The sequence below is a fragment of the Pan paniscus genome, chromosome 10 (assembly GCF_029289425.2).
Source record: "Pan paniscus chromosome 10, NHGRI_mPanPan1-v2.0_pri, whole genome shotgun sequence".
Taxonomy (NCBI): Eukaryota; Metazoa; Chordata; class Mammalia; order Primates; family Hominidae; genus Pan; species Pan paniscus.
In genome coordinates this window covers 13897762-13908986 of record NC_073259.2, presented here as the reverse complement: position 1 = coordinate 13908986, position 11225 = coordinate 13897762, and the positions used below count along the sequence as shown (strand labels likewise).

Sequence of the window (11225 nt, the reverse complement as noted above, 5' to 3'; positions counted from 1 at the left end):
TAAAGGCACCAGGCTGATTAAAAACAAAACTCTGGATCTTCTTTGTTTTGGACTCTACCTACCTCCAAATGACATTTCTGTTTCCTATGAAATGATTAGAATGACAGAGATCCTGAGCACGAAAGAGCAGATACTGTGTGATTCTGGGTATGTCAGGGTTTCAGCTGTGAAGCTGCTGACATTTCGGCTCAGCAATTTCTCTGTTGTACGTGTGGGGGTTCCCTGTGCATTTTAGGATGTTGAGTGGCATCCCTGGATCCCTGGACCCACTGGATGCAGTAACACAACTCCCCCCAAGTACAGACAGCCCCCAGTGTCTCCAGCTATTGCCTAATGTCCTCAGGGGGCAAAATAGCCCCATCTGAGAACTGCTGCTTTCATAAAGTACAATGTCAGGTGAAATAGGTGGAGGCTGTTTGTAGTCAGGGGTTAGTAGAGATGGAAGAGACCCCAGGAATATCCTGGAAGGGGCTGTAATGTTCTGTTTCTTGAATTGGGTGTCGGTAATATGGAGATGTTCAGTTTTTTTGTTTTTTGTTTTTTGTTTTTTTGGCAGGATCTTGCTCTGTCACCCAGGCTGGATCACAGTGGCACCGTCATGGCTCACTGCAGCCTCTGCCTCCTGGGCTCAAGCAGCCCTCCCACCTCAGCCCTCCTGAGTAGCTGGAACTACAGGCATGTGCCATCACTGTTGCCTAATTTTGGTATTTATTATTTTTTTTGTAGAGAGGGGGGTGTCACTATGTTGCCCAGGCTGGTCTCAAGCTCCTGGGCTCAAGCAATCTGCTCACCTCGGCCTCCCAAAGTGCTGGGATGGAAGGCATGAGCCACTGCGCCTGGCCAGTATGTTCAGTTTGTAAGAAAAGTACTGTGTTGACCTCTTCTATGTGCACATTTCTTTAAGTAATAATTCAATAAAGCATTTAGAAAAATTGGTCATAAAGGAATGATTTGTAGAGTGATTGGCATGAAAGCTGATCACCTTAATTTGAACTACTCTGAAATGAGCACCAGGGGCCACCAAGAGGAACCTTCCAAGGTGTCATAGCCAAGGATAGGAGTGTGTTGTGTACATCTCTGCATAAAGGATTTGCTGGTTACATGGAAGGATGAAGCCTCCTTCTGAGGACACAGGCAGCAAGGCAAGTGGAAGCCCAAAGCATTGAGCTTTCTAAATGGACTTTGCTAAAATCTTGTGGATGACTCATGCTCTTAACATACACCCATGTACATATTGTCCATATAAACATTAATTCTGTAACAAGGCCCACACATAAGGGTATTTTTTTCTTTTGAGACAGTCTTGCTTTATTGCCCAGGCTAGAGTACAGTGGCATAATCGTGACTCACTGCAACCTCCACCTCCTGGGTTCAAGCAATGCTTGTGCCTCAGCCCCCCGAGTAGCTGGGACTACAGGTGCACAACACCATGCCTGGCTAATTTTTGTATTTTTAGTAGAGACAGGGTTTCATCATGTTGGCCAGGCTGGTCTCAAACTCCTGGCCTCAAGTGATCTGCCCACCTCAGCCTCCTAAAGTGTTGGGATTACAGGTGTGAGCCACTGTGTCTGGGCCCACACGTAAGGTTTGAGTTGAGATAGAGAAACTCTGGCAGGACTGAGGAATTTGGCCACAGTCTCTGGGAAATATGCACAATTTCTGGAATCTTCTCTACTTCCAGAGTTCCCACTTTCTATCTGTCTCCTATTTATTCAACAAACTTGTATGGAACCACAGTGTGTCTAGAACTTGCCAGGCATGGAGGATAAAAGATGACTGAGGTCGGGCATGGTGGCTCATGCCTGTACTCCCAGCAGTTTGGGAGGCCAAGGCAGGCGGATCACTTGAGGTCAGGAGTTTGAGCACAGCCTGGCCAACATAATGAAACGTCTCTACTAAAAATACAAAAATTAGCCAGGCATGGTGGCATGAACATGTAGCCCCAGCTACTTGGGAAGCTGAGGCAGGAGAATCGCTTGAACCCAGGAGGCAGATGTTGCAGTGAGCTGAGATCACCCCACTGCATTCCAGCCTGGGAGACAGCGAGATTCCATGTAAAAAAAAAAAGATGACTGAGATACAGACTCCATCAGAGTTGACTCTAACACAAATTTGGTAAGAGCCCAAGGTCTGGCTGGGCAAGCACCTTGATCGGCCTCATCCTGCAGCGTCTACTAGAATGAAGAGCACTTTTTTCTTTACTCATGAAAATGTTTTGTGCTTCGTACCTACAAATACAATTTGTGTTAATTCTGCAAAACTTGCCGCTTAACTCTGCCTGTATTCTTAGCATTTTTCCTTTGAGAGATTTCTCAGCACATCATCTTTGGACTATGTGGAATTGGAAATTTACTTAGCGTCAACAACAAGTACAGGAAAGTCAGTTCTTTGTCAAGAGTTAGGTTTTCAAAGACAGTGGATAAAATAAAAAATCTAGTACAGTCAAGATTATACGTGCAAATCCCCCTCATCATTCATAAAGTTTAGCCGTCAGTCTTACCGTGGCTCACCAGGTCCAATCCATACTTCTTCCTCCACGATTGGAGCAGAGGGTGATTTTTTTTATGAGCAACTGATGAAGTCATTTAGAGACCATTTGCAGTAGGAGCCCTGTGTACTAGAGACCAATCAATGTGCCCTCACAGCACAATTTCTGCCTCTCTCCCTCTTTGTTCTTGCCAAGTACCCATAGTTCATTTTCCATAGATTAAAAGAGCCCAAGTTGGGCCTATACTTAGGAGTACAATTACTGGGTCATTTGGTAACTCTATGTAGAATTGTTTGGGAAGTCGTTAAATTGTTTCTCACAGTGGCTACACCATTTTAGTTCCTACCAGCAGTGTATGAAAGTTCTAGTTTCTCTGCATCCTCATCAACACTTGTTATTTTCTGTATTTTTTTTTTTTTTTTTTTGAGACAAAGACTTGCTCTGTCACCCAGGCTGGAGTGCAGTGGCACAATCTCAGCTCACTGCAAACTCTGCCTCCCAGATTCAAGTTACCTTCCTGCCTCAGCCTCCCGAGTAGCTGGGATTATAGTCACCTGCCACCACGCTTGGCTAATTTTTGTATTTTTTTATTAGAGACAGGGTTTCGCCATGTTGGCCAGGCTGGTCTCAAACTCCTGGCCTCAGGTGATCCACCTGCCTTGGTCTCCCAAAATGCTGGGATTACAGGCATTAGCCACCACACCAGGCCAATTTTCTCTATCTTCGATTCTAGCCATCCTTATGGGTATGAAGTGGTATCACATTGTGGTTTTGATTTCTGTTTCCCTGATGATGAATTTCATTGAGCATCTTTTCATGTGCTTATTGGCCACTTGTATGTCTTCCTTGGAGATGTGCCATATTTTGATATTCAAAAATGAAAGCACAGCTCCACACGAAATTTGTACGTGAATAATTACAGTAGCATCACTGCTAATAACCCACAGAGGGAATTAATCCAAATGCCCATCACCAGATGAAGAGATACACCGATTGTTGTCTACCCACATGGTGGAATATTATTTGATCACAAAAAGGAGGAAAGTACATACGCTACAGCGTGGATGAACCTTCAAAACAGATGAAAGATCACATTCTACATGATTTCATTCAGATGGAAATCTATAGAAATAGGAAGTCGATTAGTGGTTGCTTAGGGCTGGTAGGGGCATGGGAGGATAGAGGGTGTTAGCTAAAGGGTATGAGGTTTCTTTTTGAAGTCATGAAATGTTTTAAATTGACTGGTAATGTTTGCATATATCTCTGAATATATTAAAAACCATTGAAATGTAAAAAATGCAAAGAAAAAACAGCCCAAGTTGCAATTTTATTCAACACTTGATTGGCTTTAAAAATAGATTCCAGGCTGGGCATGGTGGCTCACACCTGAAATCCCAGTGCTTTGGGAGGCTGTGGTGGGAGGATTGCTTGAGGCCAGGAGTTCCAGGCCAGCCTCGGCAACATGGCAAGACCCTGTCTGTACAAAAAAAGAAAAAATAAATATCAGCTGGGTGCAGTGGCTCACACCTGTAATCCCAGCACTTTGGGAGGCTGAGGCGGGCAGATCACCTGACATCAGTTCAAGAACAGCTTGGCCAACATGGTGAAACCCCTTCTCTACCAAAAATATAAAATTTAGCCTTTTGGTACTCTGAGCAGCACCATGGCGGTTGTGAAGAACAAGTGCCTTATGAAAGGTGGCAAAAAGGGAGTTAAGAAGAAAGTAGTTGGTCCATTCTCTTAGAAAGATCAGTATGATGTGAAATCACCTGCTATGTTCAATGTAAGAAATATTGGAAAGACTTGGTCACCTGGACCCAAGGAGCCCAAATTGCATCTGATGGTCTCAAGGGTCTTGTGTTTGAAATGAGTCTTGCTGATTTGCAGAATGATGAAGTTGCATTTAGAAAATTCGAGCTGATTACTGAAGATGTTCAGGGCAAAAACTGCCTGACTAACTTCTATGGCATGGGTCTTACCTGTGACAAAATATGTTCCAAGGTTGAACAATGTTCAACAATGATTGAAGCTCATGTTGATGTCAAGACTACCGATGGTTACTTCTTTCTTCTGTTTTATGTTGGTTTTACTAAAAAACACAACAATCTGATACTGAAGACCTCTTATGCTTAGCACCAACAGTCTGCCAAATCCAGAAGAAGATGATGGAAATCATGACCTGAGAGGTGCAGACAAATGACTTGAAAGAAGTGGTTAATAAATTGATTCCAGACAACATTGGAAAAGATGTAGAAAAGGCTTGCCAATTTATCCTGTCCATGATGTCTTCATTAGAAAAGTAAAAATGCTGGAGAACCCTGGGTTTGAAAGGCATGGAGCTTCGTGATGACGGTAGTAGTTCTGGAAAACCCACTAGGGACGAGACACATGCTAAAGTTGAATGAACTGATGGATATGAACCACCAGTCCAAGAATCTGTTTAAAGTTCAGACTTAAAACACTGGCGAATAAGAAGTCCTATTTGTGAAAAACAAACAAGAAACAACAATGAAAAAAGCAAAATTAGCCTGGTGTGGTGGTGCATGCCTGTAATCCTAGCTACTCAGGAGGCTGAGGCACGAGAATCACTTGAACCCAGGAGACAGAGGTTGCAGTGAGCCAAGATTGCACCATTGCACTCCAGCCTGGGCAACAGAGTGAGACTCTCTCCAAAAAGAAAGAGGAAAAAAAAAAGTATCCGGGCTTGGAGGCATGCGCCTGTACTCTCAGCTACTCTGAAGGCTGAGGTGGGAGGATAGCTTGAGGCCAGGAGTAATTTGAGGCTGCAGTGAACTATGATTGTAACACTGCACTCCAGCCTGGACTGCAGAGCAAGACCCTGTCTCTTATACATACATACATACATACATGCATACATACATACATGCATACTTACACACACACACACACACACACGCACATACATACATACCCAGGCTCTACCTCCAGTGATTCTGACTCAGTAGGGTGGGGTATCGCCTAGGGATCCTACTGTTCAGCCTGGTCTGGGATCCACTTTTCATTGGGAACTGAGACACTGGCTGTGAGCCTTTCTGTCCTGTGATGTAGAGGTCATGGCGACGCAGGTTCAAGCTTAAGGAGACCTGACTGTGCGTTAGGTATTGTGCTGAACATCATCTCTTACTCTCACAGCAACATCCTTAGAAGGTTAATGATGTGTCCCCGCTCTACAGATGAGGAACTGAGCTTTCAGAGGAGTTTAGCTTGTTCAAACTTATTCTTCCTATTGGAAACTTTGTACCCTTTGAGCATTGTCTCCTATCCCCTACCTTTCCTCCACCCCAGCCCCTGATAACCACTGTCCTACTCTCTACTTCTGTGATTTCAACTTCTTTAGATTCCACATATAAGTAAAATCATGCAGTATCTGTCTTTCTGTGCCTGGCTTATTTCACTTAACACAATGTCTTTCAAGTTCATCTATGTTGTTGAAAATGACAGGATTTCTTTCTTTTTTAAGAGTTAATAGTATTCCGTTGTGTGTATATAGTACGTTTGCTTTATCTTTTCATCCACTGATGGACACTTAGATTGATTCTATATCTTGGGTATTGTGAATAGTGCTGCAATGAACATAGGAATGTAGGGATCCCTTCGACATATTGATTTCAATTTTTTTTTTGGTCTATACCCAGAAGTTGGGTTGCTGGATTATATGCTTTGAAATCTATAGCACAGCAGCGTGACTATAGTCAATAATAACGTATCTTTCAAAATAACTAAGAGGCTACTTTTCAAATGTCTCATCATAAAATTTGTCAGTAAATTAGGGGATGGACATGTTAATTAGTTTGATCTAATCATCCCACATTGTATACACATATCAAAACATCACATAAATGTGTACAATTATGATTTGTCAATTAAAATAACGTTAGTTAAAAAAATAAGTAACTTGTTCAAAGCCCCAGTTGGGATTGATGGAGCCGGGAGATGCACCAAGGCTTTTGCTCTCAGGCTCACAGAGTCCTTGGTCCACGAATGTTGAAGCCCTACCTGAGATTTCTACTGAGATCAGTGTAGGGATTCAATGTCTCAGAATCATCCCATCCTCCAGGGCCCACAAGTCCATGACCGTTGCCTCTACCCACGACCCTACTGACCTGAAATGTGGTCCCTGCTTTCATTTCCAGGAGCATACAACACTTACACCAAGCATTGATGGGTTTTGTTGACTTCATTTGAGATGTGGGGCCATGGAGAGGGGAGAGGGTCCCATGATCCTTGCTTGGTGTTGGCCAACTCATTGACTTCTCTCATTTGACTTCACCCTTCCCTTTTCTACTCACCTCCTCTGTCATGGATTGCTCTGGGAATTCTGAGCCCTAGTTCCTTTATTTTGCAGATAACCTTCACTCTTCTCTGCAACGAATCCCAAAAGTATGTAGTTGAGCTGACTGCAAGGTGCTTGACATGCAAGAGATTCCACAAATGGGATTTGGCCTCTGGAAAGTGGTGGTAGTTCCAGATTTATGTGGATGTTACTTTGTTTTTCCCTATAAAATATATTCTTTAAACTATCAAGCTCTTGGCTCCTGGATGCAGACCTTTGCTGGTGGCAGTGGGCTGGGTACTGCCATCGGGGAGAAATGCTGCCCACTTAGAGAAACTGGTTCTCTTTGAGAGGCAGAGGGAGGTTTCCAGTGCCAGTTTGTTTGGAGGCAAAACGGCTGTTGTATTAAAATTGCCCAAACTTGGACTGGTGCCTTGTGTGTTTAGAGCTCAAAGCCATGATTGTTTTCTTTTCTTTTTTTTTTTTTTTTTTGGTGGTCGGTTTTCCATCCTTTTGCTTGGTAGGTTTCTGCTAATAGCTTCGACCTCAAGAGTCCCATTATACAAACACTAATAGCACCTACTATGTGTCAGTCTGTAGTGCCTACTATGTGCCAGGCATTGGAGATAATATAATGATGAACGAGATAAACATGGCACTTGGAAAAGAGAGTCTAGTTCCCACTCTCAGCCCACCCCAAAGAGAGGCCAGAATTGGGCTTCCAAAGATCTCAGATGCCCTTGCATCATCTCCATGAAGAGGGCAGTTGAAGCTTTGGTGTCTGAAGAGAATTTGGCTGGACAATCCCCAAGGTTTGGAACGATGGGAAGGAGCTGCCATCTGTGTTTAAGGTGAGAAGGGGGGAGTGGCTGGATATCAGAGGAAGCCAAGATGAAGAGAAGGTTTTTGTGAGTTCCTATGCATAGTGGAGACCTGTTACAGTGAGGGTCCCTGGGGCTGAGCCTGTGGGTCACTGGAATGATGCTGTGAGGAGGGTCTTGTTATAGCAGATGGCCCAAAAAAGGCTGATGGATCATGAGCAGCTGGAAGAATGGAGAGTTCGGGGGAAGTAGTTCCTACCTGGCTTTCCAACAGTGTGTAAGCCCAGAATTCTTACATAAGCCCATGGAGAAGGGAAAGGAATGCTGGTAATGACAAGATTGAATTCTCCACCTGCCAGGCATCCAGGGACTCAGAGCAGATTTAACTGAAGTTACAGAAATAGGAATGTGACATTTCCTACATCCGGGTGTGCTGGAGCAAAATGTATTCCCTGTCTGGTTTGTGGGGAAGGTGAATGCTAACAGACAAGACTCCAGGTTTTTGCTCTTAAACTTGGTGCCTAGAAATGCATTTTCTACTGGATGCAGACAGAAGCTCTATATAGACATATCCATCGCTGCATCTCTCATGCCTTGTGTTCTCCCTAATTTTCCCTTTTTAAACCACAGAGGAAGAAAATTCCAGCATCACTTCTGGCCTCTCAAGAGTGAGTTAGGTGGCCAGGTGGGGTTATTCATGCCTGTAATCTCATAATGAAGGGGTGGCCTGCCCCTCCACACCTGTGGGTATTTCTAGTCAGGTGGGATGAGAGACAAAAAAGAAATAAGACACAAAGTATAGAGAAACAACAGTGAGCCCAGGGGACCGGCGCTCAGCATACCAAGGACCTGCACTGGCACCAGTCTCTGAGTTCTCTCAGTTTTTATTGATTATTATCTTCATTACTTCAGCAAAAAGGAATGTAGTAGGAGGGCAGGGTGATAATAAGGAGAAGGTCAGCAACAAACATGTGACTAATAGAATCTATGTCATAATGAAGTTCAAGGGAAGGTACTATGACTGGACATGTACGTAAGCCAGATTTATGTTTCTCTCCACCCAAACATCTCCGTGGAGTAAAGAATAACAAGGCAGCATTGCTGCAAACATATCTCACCTCCCACCATAGGGCGGTTATTCCCCCATCTCAGAATTGAACAAATGTACAATCGGGTTTTATACTGAGACATTCAGTTCCCAGGGGCAGGCAGGAGACAGCGGCCTTCCTCTCTCTCAACTGCAAGAGGTTTTCCGCTTTGACTAGTCCACCTCAGCACAGACCCTTTATGGGTGTCGGGCTGGGGGACCGTCAGGTCTTTCTCATCCCACGAGGCCACTTTTCAGACTATCACATGGGGAGAAACCTTGGACAATACCCAGCTTTCAAGAGCAGGGCTCCCTGTGGCTTTCCACAGTGCATTGTGCCCCTGGTTTATTGAGACTAGAGAACGGCGATGACTTTTACCAAGTATACTGCTTGCAAACATTTTGTTAACAAGGCACGTCCTGCACAGCCCTACATCCCTTAAACCTTGATTTCATACAACACATGTTTTTTGAGCTCCAGGTTGGGTCAAAGTGGTTGGGGCAAAGTGGCTGGGGCAAAGCTACAGATTAACAACATCTCAGCAAAGCAATTGTTGAAACTACAGGTCTTTTTCAAAATGGAGTCTCATGTCTTCCCTTTCTATGTAGACACAGTAACAGTCTGATCTCTCTTTCTTTTCCCTACATATCCCTCTTTTCGTTTTGACAAAACCACCACCATCGTCATGGCCCCTTCTCCCTGGTCGCTGTCTCTCTGGAGCTGCTGGATACACCTGTAGACTAACGATAGAAAAGATAGACATACAAGGATTAATACAAAATTTGCAGTAGTGGAATTTCCGGTGGTTTTAACCCAAGTGACAGGGGGCAAGAGGACGGTGTGGGTGCTGCGGCACCCAGGCAGTCTCCCACCTCCTTTGTGTCTTAGTTGCTGTTTCTCATAGTTTTTAGTCTTTCTCCTCACCTGCTGACTCGCACCTTTTATCTCTTTGTCTCCCTTCTCTTATGGTCTCTCTCTCTCTCTCTTTTACACTATCTCTCTCCCCAATCTCACTTTCTGTGTCTGTCTCTGATCTCTGTCTCTTTTTCTTTCTATTCTTCTCCTTGGCTTTCCACATGTGCCGTTCTCTTGGTGGATGGTAACTTCATCTGTTCTTCTGATATCACCATTTTGTTCACCCTACGAGTCGATGATGCTCGATTGCCGGTTTTCTGTCTCTGCGGAGGCACTTTCATTTGCATCTCTGATGGGTTCATTGTAGAACTTCAAATGTCTAGTTGGTATCCAAACAGGAAGCTGATTTTCTCCGGGAGAAACACAAGCAAAACCTCTCCCCCATGTTATCACCTTACCTATTTCCCATGTTTTTTTTTGTTGTCTTTCCACCAAATCAGTTTTCCCTCATGTGGGCTGTTCTTTTTACCAGTAAAATATTCTGCAGAAGTAGTGGTCTGATTTCTATGTATGTTTAGAAAATTTAAAGTATAGAGTGTTAGATTAAGTTGCATCTGGGGAGTGTTATACTCCTTACTGTGTTTTTCCTTTTTTTGTTTAACCAGTTGAGCTTTGAGTGTTCTAAGCAGGACACGTAAGATCTGCATCTGGCACAGCCAGCCAGATCTCCTTACCCTCTGCTTCCCTTTCTGCCTGTGACTGAATGGGTATGTCAGGGTCTAGTAGGGAATCCAGGAGGAGGAAGCCTCATTAACTTCTATTCTGCAGCAATTGATGGCCACCCAACTTGAACAGTGGGGGTTTATCACCTCATGTACTAAGACCGGAGATAGCTGATGCCAAGGTTGGCTAAATTAGTAGCTTGAGATGTTAGGTTTTTCATTTGAGGTTTCTATGCTGCTATTGTCTTCTGCTCTTGGTCACAGAGGCTGCCACAATCCGCATGTCAAGTCCTCATGTGACAATATCCAGAGACAGCAAGGAAGAGGTACAGTGTATTCCTGCATGTTTCTTAAGAAAATGTTTTTGATAGAGAATAATTGTACACATCTGTGGGGTCCATGTGAGATTCTGGTACCTGCATGCAATGTGTAATGATCAAATCAGGGTCTTTAGGATATTAATCACCTCAAACATTGATCATTTCTTTGTGTTGGGAATATTTCAAATCGTATTGCTATTTAGAAATATACAATAAATCCATTTATCAGCATACAAAATCTATGTACACAAATCAGTAGCAGTGCTATACACCAACATCTACCAGGCTGAGAATCAAATCAAACCCTTTTATAATAGCTGTAAAAATAAAATTCTTAGGAATATACCTAACCAAGGAGGTGAAAGACCCCTACAAGGAAAACTACAAAACACTGTTGAAAGAAATCATAGATGACACAAACAAATGGAAACACATTCCATGCTCATGGATGGGTAGACTCAATATTGTGAAAATGGCCATACTGCCAAAAGCAGTCTACAAATTCAATGCAATTCCTATCAATATACCATCATCATTCTTTATAGAACTGGAAAAAAAATGCCAAAATTCAATTGGAACTAAAAAAGGGTCTGCACAGCCAAAGCAAAACTAAGCAAAAAGAACCAATCTAGAGACA

At 43.5% G+C, this 11225-nt stretch overlaps 1 protein-coding gene across 1 annotated transcript in view; it reads left to right on the top strand.

The window, feature by feature from the left end:
- LOC117974825 (translation initiation factor IF-2) overlaps positions 1-11225 on the top strand; it is a 91108-nt gene that overhangs the window by 25430 nt on the left and 54453 nt on the right.